Here is an 11,206-nt window from a genome sequence, read left to right as displayed (position 1 = left end):
ATTCTTTTCCACCCTCCATCCAAATCCCTCCAGCGTCTGAGGCTGAGGCTTCTCAAGCTTCCTTGATCTCCTGTTGAGTCCTCTCCAAGGACCACTTTGCCAGTTATAACAGTGCCAGAGCGGTTAATTCCAGTTCGATCAGAAATGATGGATTATTGAAGTCTGAATCAAGGAAAAGACAGACTGCACAATCATCAACTTTAGAAGTGGGATACTTCAAGATCCAAGCCCAAACAGCCAAGTTTACCAACTGTCGAGCTTGTTGTACAATACTTGATACAAAGAGGAAGAAGAAACTGAAATCACATAGGCAAAAAGAGGCAGGGCAAAAGTCGTTCTTTCATTACACATCATATATTATATAAGATACAAAAGGATATTGTCACCATGCTTTGGCCAACCACTTCTTACCAACTACTACCACCATTTGATAGTCTAAGAAGCTATTATGATTGACATTATAATTAAACTAATACATAAGCAATACAAAGAAAGTGTGGATAGCAAAAGTGACATCGCATTAACATTCCTCCTTGGCACTTTGGCTGGAAACACAAAGATTTTTCCCAAGTGTTTCGAACCTTTCTTTAGTTAAAGACTTGGTAAAAATATCAGCATATTGTTCATCAGACTTGCAATGCATTATTCTCACTTCTCCATTCTCTTGTGCTTCCCTAATTGCATGATACTTGATCTTGATGTGCTTTGTTCTTCCATGAAACACCGGATTTTTAACCATTGCAACAGCTGATTGGTTGTCACAGAAAATAACTGTTGCATCAGCTTGATTAACATACAAATCATCCAGCACTTTCCTCAACCAAACGGCCTGATTGGTAGCTTCTGATGCAGCCACATATTCTGATTCTGCTGTTGATTGAGCCACGGTCTTTTGCTTCATGGAGTTCCAGCAAATAATATTTGATCCCAAGTAAAATGTATATCCAGAGGTGCTCTTCATATCATCCAATGATCCGGCCCAATCACTATCTGTATAACCAATTAACTCCAACATTTTTGTCTTCTTATACCAGATTCCCATGTCTGTTGTTCCTTTGATGTATCTGAGCACTCTTTTTGCAGCTTGAAAATGTAAAACACTTGGTTCTTGTCTAAACCGTGAGAGCAAATTTGTAGCATATATGATGTCTGGTCTGGTAATGGTTAAATACAGCAAGCTTCTAACCAAACTTCTATACACTTTCTCATCCGCTTTTGGACTCTCATCATCTTTTACCAGCTTCGGATTTTGAACCAAGGGAGTCTTTACCAGCTTGCAATATTCCATACTGAATTTCTTCAAAATTTCTTTGGCATACCTCCTTTGACAGATAAAAATACCTTCTTGTGATTGATTCACTTCCATTCCAAGAAAGTATTTCATTTCCCCCAAATCAGTCATCTCAAATGCCAACATCATTTCAGCTTTTACTTTGTCAATTAAAGGTTCATTGCTGCCGGTTATTAGAAGATCATCAACATACAGAGAGATAATGATTGATTCTTCCTCCACTTGCTTAATGTATAAGGTTTGCTCATTGACACTTTTCACAAAATCAAGACAGCTCAAATGCTCATCAACCCTGCTGTACCAGGCTCTTGGAGCCTGCTTCAAGCCATATAATGCCTTCTTCAAAAGATACACCTTATCTTCATTTCCTTCCACCAAGAAGCCTTCAGGTTGCTCAATAAAAATTTCTTCATTTAGCTAACCATTTAGGAAGGCAGACTTCACATCCAATTGATGAATTTTCCAGCCACTTTGAGCAGCAATTGCAAGTAATAATCTGATGGTTTCATACCTAGCCATAGGAGCAAATGTGTATGTGTAATCAATACCATATTGTTGAGCATAACCCTTTACAACTAATCTGGCTTTGAGCTTGTTGACAGATCCATCAGAGTTCACTTTGGTCTTGTACACCCATTTAACACCAATCACATTTTTATTTTTTGGTCTATCAACTAGCACTCAAGTTTCATTCTTTTCAATCATATTAAGCTCCTCCTTCATTGCAGCCATCCAACCATATGAATTCATTGCCTCATTGAAGTTTGAAGGCTCTAACACAGCCGAATTACATCTGGCGTAAACATCAGCAAGAGACATGGTCCTTAGCACTTCATTTTCTGAGTCTGAGTCACTGTCTTGTACAGGTTCATCTTCATTGATGACGTCTTCATTTTCTTGAGTTACCAACATTGGAACTTGAAGTTTATCCAAGGTACTTGCTTCCCAATTCCATGAAGAATTTTCATCCACCTTGATATCCCTGCTGGACATCATCTTCTTGGTTTGAGGATTATAGACTTTATACCCTTTAGCATTGTCACAATAACCAACTAAAACTCCAAGCTCTGCCTTTGGACTCAATTTATCCCTTTTTACATCAGGTATATGAGTATAACATATACTCCCAAACACCTTCAAATGTGAGACATTTGGCCTAACTCCATACCAAGCTTCAAAAGGAGTTAGCTTGTTCAAGGCTTTTGTTGGTAATCTATTCAAAAGATAGGTTGTTGTATTCACAACTTCAGCCCAAAACTCCTTTGGAATCTTCTTCTCAAGCATCAAACATCTTGCCATTTCCATCACCGTCCTATTCTTCCTTTCACAAACTCCATTTTGTTGTGGTGAATATGGCATTGTCAACTGATGTTTGATCCCCACAGCATCACAAACTTGTCAAATTGATGATTCTTGTATCCAGTTCCATTATCTGTCCTGATGGCTTTAATCTTGCAGTTACTCTCATTTTCCACCAGATTTTTGAACTTTTGAAATACACCAGCAACCTCAGACTTCATTTTCAAGAAACACCCAACACATCCTTGTTAAATCATCAATAAAGAGTATAAAATATCTACTGCCATTCAGTGTTTGTGTTCTCATTGGACCGCAAACATCAGAGTGGATTAATTCCAGCTTTTTTGAGGCTCTTCTTGACTGATTTTTAGGAAATGGTAGTCTTGTTTGCTTTCCAAGTTGACAGATATCACATACACAACTATCATCACATATGTCAAGCAAATTTTCAACAAGTTCCATCTTATGCATTTGTTTAAAGATCCTTTTACTCTGATACCACCGTTGTACAATACTTGATACAAAGAGGAAGAAGAAATTGAAATCACAGAGGCAAAAAGAGGCAGGGCAAAAGTCATTATTTCATTACACATCATATATTATATAAGATACAAAAGGATATTGTCACCATGCTTTGGCCAACCACTTCTTACCAACTACTACCACAATTTGATAGTCTAAGAAGCTATTATGATTGACATTATAATTAAACTAATACATAAGCAATACAAAGAAAGTGTGGATAGCAAAAGTGACATCAAATTAACAGAGCTGCATATGAACGTGTTGTGCAAGGACCCACAATGTCCACAACTTCTTTATTAGAGAGCACATCCCAAATCTGAAATGCATGTAGAAATTACACCCAACTTAGAGAAAATGTGGAGGTATCGAATAAAGCAGGAGATGATGATGAATCTCAGGTTCCATACCCCATCTGTTGGTAAGACTACAAACTCATCCTTATCAATGATGCATCTGTTGAAAATTTCAGGAACAGAGATAATACCAAACTCCTTGAGGCAAAACTCCGAATGCACGTGCCATAGCAAGGCCGAGAGAGTCACTGTGTGGCAACCAAACTCTTGCAACCTCAGGTTCAGCCTGAAGGGCAAAAATACGTCCTTTACATTTGCGAATCCTCTCTGCTTCCGCTATAACGTATATAAGGATGATACTAAAAGAAAATGGTAAAATTATTTGAATATAAAACTAAACTGAGAATTCATGTCATTAGTCGGAATTCCTTGTCAAAATTTTAGATCACCTGAAGATATATAGTCATGCAATGATAATTTAGCATTTAGGAAACCATTATGTGATCGAGATAGGGGCAGAGAAGGGGGATAGAGAGATAGAGCTGTACCTAGAAGATTAGGTTTGAGATCCACAGTCAACTGGACAGCAACAAGTGAATTATTTTGATCTCTTGTACCCAATACAGCTCTGGAGTCCCCAACATTTCCAATTACGAGATTCTGACCCTACAAAAGATGATCAAGGCATTCTTGAGAGTAACTGAAACACAACCACCAGACCAGATCCTATTGTGTCACTTTTCAATTCATTCACTCACCCGTTTCACTAGAGTTACTGCTGTCGTCCCTCTGCAGAAGCAATCAATATCTGCAAACATCCTTAACTCCCAGTCCATAACCTTAAAAGCTTTTAGAAAAGATTCCTTTAATGTCTGAAAGATCTCTGGGTGCTTTCTTGTTTCTTCGAGATCAAATAAATGCTCTAGCTTCCTCTTCAGCAGAAAAGGACTTATCTTCTGTTTTCATGCTACCCGTAGTATTCAAACTAACCACTCTAAGAACATTACCATTCTTTATATTAGCTTCCCAGTTTGCACTTAGTTTCACAGGAAAGGAGTCTCTCACGCACTTTGCAACCATATGACCATAGGACCATGGCCATAAAAAACACCAAAGAAGACCGTGTCTGTTCTTGAACAGAAAGATTTTTGAACAAAGAGGATGGAAGCTGGTATATTTTTCAGTAAGTTCACTCCAAAAATGAGCTGATATATTACATCTCAAATATATAGAGATTACAAGAAGTTTCCAGCAAAAATAGTCAACAGCACTTTACCTAATACATACTAACTTTTTTGACAGCTTTCCTTAAAACATGCAAGACCGTATTTTGGTAAAAACTACCAGCTTTTATCCTTAAATTCAGCTAATTTCAAGATGATAAAAAGTACAAAAAAAAAAAAAAATATTTTTTATAGCAAAAGTATCAATTTGACTTCAACACTCCTCCTTGGCACTTTTACTGGAAACACCAAAGTCGTTTCTAAGTGTTTCAAATATTGCTTTAGTTAAGGATTTGGTTAGAATATCTGCATTTTGATCCTCTGATTTGCAGCTTACAAGTTCCACTGCCTTTTCTTCTTGTGCTTCTCTGATCGAGTGATACTTGATCTTGATATGCGTGGTTCTTCTATGAAACACAGGATTCTTCACCATAGCTACTGCAGATTGGTTGTCACAATATGATTATTGCTTCTTCTTGCTTGTGTTTGAGATCCTCTTAACACTTTCCTCAACCAAAGTGATTGATTTGTAGCTTCTGAGGCTGCAATGTATTTAGCTTCTGCTGTGGATTGTGCTACAGTTTTATGCTTCATTGAATTCCAACAAATAACACTTGAACCAACATGAAACACATAACCAGAGGTGCTTTTCATGTCTTCGGAGGATCCAATCCAATCACTATCTGTAAAACCAATCAACTTCAGAATTTCAGACTTTCTAAACCAAATTCCCAGCTCTTCGATCCCTTTAATGTATCTCAAACCCCTTTTTGCTGCTTGAAAGTGTATTTCGCTTGGCTCTTGTCTGAATCTTGACAACATATTTATAACAAATGTAATATCTGGTCTTGTTGCTGTTAAATACAACAAGCGCCCCACTAAACTTCTATAAACTCTAGCATCTATCTTCTTAGCTCCATCTTTCTTCATCAATTTTGCATTCTGAATTAGGGGAGTGCTTACTGGTTTACAATTTTCCATATTGAACTTTCTTAAAACTTTCTTAGCATACTTTCTATGGCAAACAAAGATTCCTTGTTGTGTTTGATGTATTTCTATGCCAAGAAAGTATTGCATTTCCCCCAAATCTGTCATATCAAATGCTTTCTTCAATTCTGATTTCACCTTTTCAATTAAAGCGAAGTTGCTGCTAGTCACTAGAAGATCGTCAACATATAGCGAAATAATAACCATTTCTTCTTGCACTTGCTTTACATAAAGGGTTTGCTCATTCAAGCTTCTGGTGAAACCAAGGCTACCAAGATGTTCATCAATTCTGCTATACCAAGCCCTCGGAGCCTGCTTTAATCCATACAAAGCTTTCTTAAACAAGTACACTTTGTCTTCATTTCCTGCAACAAGAAAGCCTTCTGGTTGCTCAATAGAAATTTCTTCATGCAAATATCCATTTAAAAAAGTTGACTTAACATCCAATTGATGGATTTTCCAACCTTTTTGAGTAGCTAAAGCAATCAACAGCTCTATTGTTTCATACCTTGCCACCGAAGCAAAGGTATCCGAGAAATCAACACCATACTGCCGAGAATAACCTTTTATAACCAGACTGGCCTCGAGTTTATTAATTGAACCATCTGGATTTAGCTTAGTTCTGTATACCCATTTAACTCCAATCACATTTTTATTTATTGGTCTATCAAATAGCACCCAAGTATCATTTTTCTCAATCATGGCCAGCTCCTCCTTCATTGCTACCATCCAACCTTGTGAACTTGCCTCTTCAAAAAAATTAGAAGGTTCCAGCATGGCTGAATTGTTGCTAGCATACACATCTACAAGTGATCTTGTTCTAATCGCTTCATTTTCTGAATCTGAACCACTATCAGATTCTGCTTCATCCCTACTGATAATAGCATCTTTTTCTTGGGGTATTACTCCTTGAATTTGCTTCTTAACTACTGAACTTGTCTCCCAATCCAATGAAGATTCTTCATCAACTTTGATATCCCTGCTGGCTATCATCTTCTTGGTTTGAGGATCGTAGACTCTGTACCCCTAGGCATTGTTACAATACCCAACCAAAATGCCAATCTCAGCCTTCTGACTCAACTTATCTCTTTTTGCATTAGGGATATGAGTAAAACAAATGCTACTAAATACTTTTGAGTGTGCAACATCAGGCTTGACTCCATACCAAGCTTCAAATGGAGTTTTCTTTTCTAAGGCTTTTGTGGGCAATCTATTGAGAAGATATATTGCCGTGTTAATAGCTTCAGCACAGAATTCTTTTGGAATTTTTTTTTTCAAACATCCAACACAACACCTAGCCATCTCCATCACTGTCCTATTTTTCCTCTCACACACACCATTTTGTTGAGGAGAATATGGAAAGTCAACTGGTGCTTGATTCCCATGGCATCACAGAATTTGTCAAACTTATCACAGTTGTATTCAGTTTCATTGTCGGTTCTAATGGCTTTAATCCTGCAACCACTTTCATTCTCCACCAAATTTTTAAATTTTTGAAACACAGATGCAACTTCACATTTCAACTTTAAAAAATAAACCAGGCACATTCTTGTCAAGTCATCAATATAAAGAACAAAATATCTACTGCCATTTAAAGTAGGTGTCCTAATTGGACCACACACATTTGAATGAACAAGTTCAAGCTTACATGAAGCTCTTCTTGACTGATTTTTGGGAAATGGCAATCTTGTTTGCTTCCCAAATTGACAAACATCACATACACAAACATCATCATTTATATCAGGCATGTTCTTTACTAGATCAAGTTTATGCAAGTGCTTAAGTGAGGTGAAGTTTGCATGGCCAAATCTTTTGTGCCACAAGGAAGACTCAACCACCGTACTGGAAAATGCACGAGTGGTGATGTTTTTCCATTGTAAAGGAAAGCTTCTATTCTTCATCATAACAGACATCAATTCATGATTATTTGCATCTAGTATAGTGCAAGCTTTATTCTTAAATATTAAGGTGTAGGTTTTCTCTAGCAATTGGCCTACGCTAACTAGATTTTGATCTATGTCAGGCACATAAAGTACATCAAATATGTGTTTAGTACCTGTTGGAGTCTCCACAACAATCATACCAATTCCTTTGACCTCCACATGTTCTCCATTGCCAACCTTGACTCTTGATCTGTATGATTCATTCAATTCAGTGAAGATGTTGGAGTTTGAATTCATATGATGAGTGCATCCACTATCCAGCAACCAAGTTCCATCATTGCTACAGATTTTGTAGTTGACAGCAGTGAACAAATGTTCCTCCTGCTGTTGTTGATGCTAATTTTCTGCAATTTTTGCTTGCTGCTGAGTTTGTTGGTCTTTCTTGTTTTTACAGACCTCTTCAACATGACCAAATTGTTTAAAAGCCCTACATTGAACACTAGGCCTGAACCAATACCATTTTGGAGAATGTTCCTTCTTTTTACAACGAGGACAAGGAGAGTTTTTTCCATCTTTGCCTCCACTTATGCTGCTCGCACCATCTTTCTTCTCATTTTGTTGTTTCTTTCCTCCAGATCCTAATTGAGCTTTATTTTTTTCTTTGGCAAGTAAAGCTCCTTCAGTTTGCTCCTCCTGCCTGATGAGCTTCTTTGTTCAGTAGCTTAGAGAGCATTTACTAGCTCTGACAAAGACATCGTGGACAGATCTCTTAAGTCTTCAAGAGAGGAGATCTTAGCCTCAAACTTCTCAGGCAAGCTTACCAAAACCCTTTTCACAACCTTTTTGTCAGGTAGATCTTAGCCCCAACAGTCTCACTTGGTTAACCACCTTCAGTAGCCTGTCAGAAAACTCCTTCACTCTTTCTGTGTCCTTCATCTTCAATGCTCCAAATTCCCTTCTAAGATTCAGGACCTGCATCTGCCTTGTCTTTGCATTGCCTTGGAACTCCTCCTTTAATCAGTTCCAAGCTTCCTTAGCAGTTTCACAAGTCATGATTCTTGAATCTTACCAAAACCTTTTCCACAACCCTTTTATAAAATAGATCTTCCCCCAACAGTCTCACTTGGTTAACCACCTTCAGTAGCCTGTCAGAAAACTCCTTCACTCTTTCTGTGTCCTTCATCTTCAATGCTTCAAATTCCCTTCTAAGATTCAGGACCTGCATCTGCCTTGTCTTTGCATTGCCTTGGAACTCCTCCTTTAATCAGTTCCAAGCTTCCTTAGCAGTTTCACAAGTCATGATTCTTGTGAAAATTACATCAGAGACAGCAGATTGAATGCATGAAAGAGCCTTGTACTTCTTTGCAACTTCCTCACTATGTTGCTTTAGTTGAGCAATTGTGGGATTTGCTCTTAGGGGTGGAGGTTCACTTCCTGTTTCAGTGATTACCCACAGATCACAAGCCTTCAGGTAGGCCTTCATCTTAGCAGCCCAAATATCATAATTTTCTTCTATAAAAATAGAAGGTAGCTGTGCTGCAAAATTGCTGGAAGCCATTACTCACCCTCACAGATCACTCGGCTGTTTGGTGAAGGGTTGCTTGCTGGTTTTCTCTCCAGATTTTGTTGCACAACTCTCACTGCCCCTCCAAGATCAGAGAGGGCTCTGATACCACTGAAAGATTTTTGAACAAAGAGGATGGAAGCTGGTATATTTTTCAGTAAGTTCACTCCAAAAACGAGCTGATATATTACATCTCAAATATATAGAGATTACAAGAAGTTTCCAGCAAAAATAGTCAACAGCACTTTACCTAATACATACTAACTTTCTTGACAGCTTTCCTTAAAACATGCAAGACCATATTTTGGTAAAAACTATCAGCTTTTATCCTTAAATTCAGCTAATTTCAAGCTGATAAAAAGTACAAATTTTTTTTCTTTTTACAGCAAAAGTGTCAATTTGACTTCAACATGAACCAAAATTGTGGACATTGTCTAATGAATTAATAAATGCCAATGTCTTGCAAACCACTTGAGACTGATAATGGCAATAAAGTTTTTGATATAGCAAGATAGTGTGTTCATTTATCAGGGGTCATATGCCCTCTTAGATGAGTAAGAATAATCATTTAACAGGATCGTAAGTTACGTGAATGTGCACAAAAACTTCCACTAACTAATCATATAACGTAGGTTGCAAAAGCAATAACATACAAAATCATAGTGTGAGTAAGATTCTCTTGAAGAAGCCACAGAAGGATTAAAATAATCTTGAAAAACAAAGAAACGAATTGATTGAGCGCGCTCTTAATTAAACAAGAAGGCATATGACTTTCCAGATGAGTGTACAATTGTAAAGAACAAATAAATGTCCAGTAAGGTTATTACCATGAAAAAGATACATCTATTACTATTAATAATTTAGCACCCTTACTGCAGAAACCAACTACAGAGAATAAGTTAAAATTTATGAAGCACAAAAATGAAATATAGAAAGCAACTAATTAAACAATTATGAAGATAAAAGGGAGCAGGAGCCAACCAACCTCCCAGACAATCATGGTATCTTGATTTATTCCTTTGTTGCCTTTCTGGGTAAAAATTGAAGCTTTCTCGCTCGATCCATTTAAAAACAGGCATCCGGATGTTCTATGCAGCTGTTTCTCCCTCCTATGATCAAAGGAAGAATTTCGAGATGCCAGGCTCCTTTTGGATCCCTTCGTCTTCCTGACTCCTGTTGAAGAACCAGGGAGTGGGCTCCTGCTTTCACTGGACATGCAGGCCCCCATCCATAGGGCCCTGATGATGTTCAGTATGCACAGAAGACCAGGCAGACAGTCACAGTCCCTATTTCCCGATATTGGATCCTTCACAAAATCCCCATAAAACTTTATTTTCAAATCCCGTTGAAGAACATCCCAATCCTCCACATAATCTTCAGATACTTAGAACAAAATCCACCAATAAGCTTCCAACAAAAGTAATGAACTTTCAACCACCCTTGTCGTTATTAGGGTCCTAAGTGCTAGCTACACTAACAAAAATAAAAAAATAAATCAACCAAGTATACCCTTGCCCCTATCCCTTTATTTTTTTGATATTATGCAAAAAGCTAAAATGGTAGAAGGTTTAAACAAAAATAGTAGACACCATGACCCTTCCCAATCTCTGAATAATTAAGGTATCATTTTTTTTTTCCTCTGAAACGCACTTCACCTGCTTATCAGAACCCAAAATTGGGAAGATGAATCAGAGCTCAAGATTATTCCAGACCTTTTAACACCAAACTCTGTTTTTTTCCTATAGGGGCCAGAGTATCGAACCCCAAATCGCTTTTTATACCTTCATTGAAGAATTTTCCCAAAAAAAAAAAAAAAAAAAAAAAAAAAAAAAAAAAAAGGTATAATTCAACTGCTACTTTCAAAACAAAACAAAACAATTGCTAAGGATGAAAGAAGGGATAAAAAGGTGCTTTGAAATGAAACGGCAATTTAATCACAAACACAGATAGACAAAGACGCGGAGAATTGAATTGCCGAAAAGCATTGTAATATTTCCACAACATAATAACACAATTAAGCTGGTTTTAATCTGGTAAACATTGTAATTCAACGGATAGAATATCGGAAGACAATCAATTGCACTGATAAAGGTTAGTGGAAAAAGAATGAAGGACTTTTGTGGAGGAATTGAACAAAGAAA

General features: G+C 37.3%; 1 pseudogene; it reads right to left on the bottom strand.

The window, feature by feature from the left end:
• Positions 1–3,154: 3,154 nt before the first annotated feature.
• On the bottom strand, positions 3,155–4,628 carry LOC111405369 (annotated as a pseudogene).
• Between the last annotated feature and the right edge of the window lie 6,578 nt (positions 4,629–11,206).

This window comes from Olea europaea, chromosome 12 (genome assembly GCF_002742605.1).
Source record: "Olea europaea var. sylvestris chromosome 12, O_europaea_v1, whole genome shotgun sequence".
NCBI classification, from domain to species: Eukaryota; Viridiplantae; Streptophyta; class Magnoliopsida; order Lamiales; family Oleaceae; genus Olea; species Olea europaea.
The sequence above is the reverse complement of the archived record's forward strand: the minus strand, read 5'-3'. Positions and strand labels throughout refer to the sequence as shown.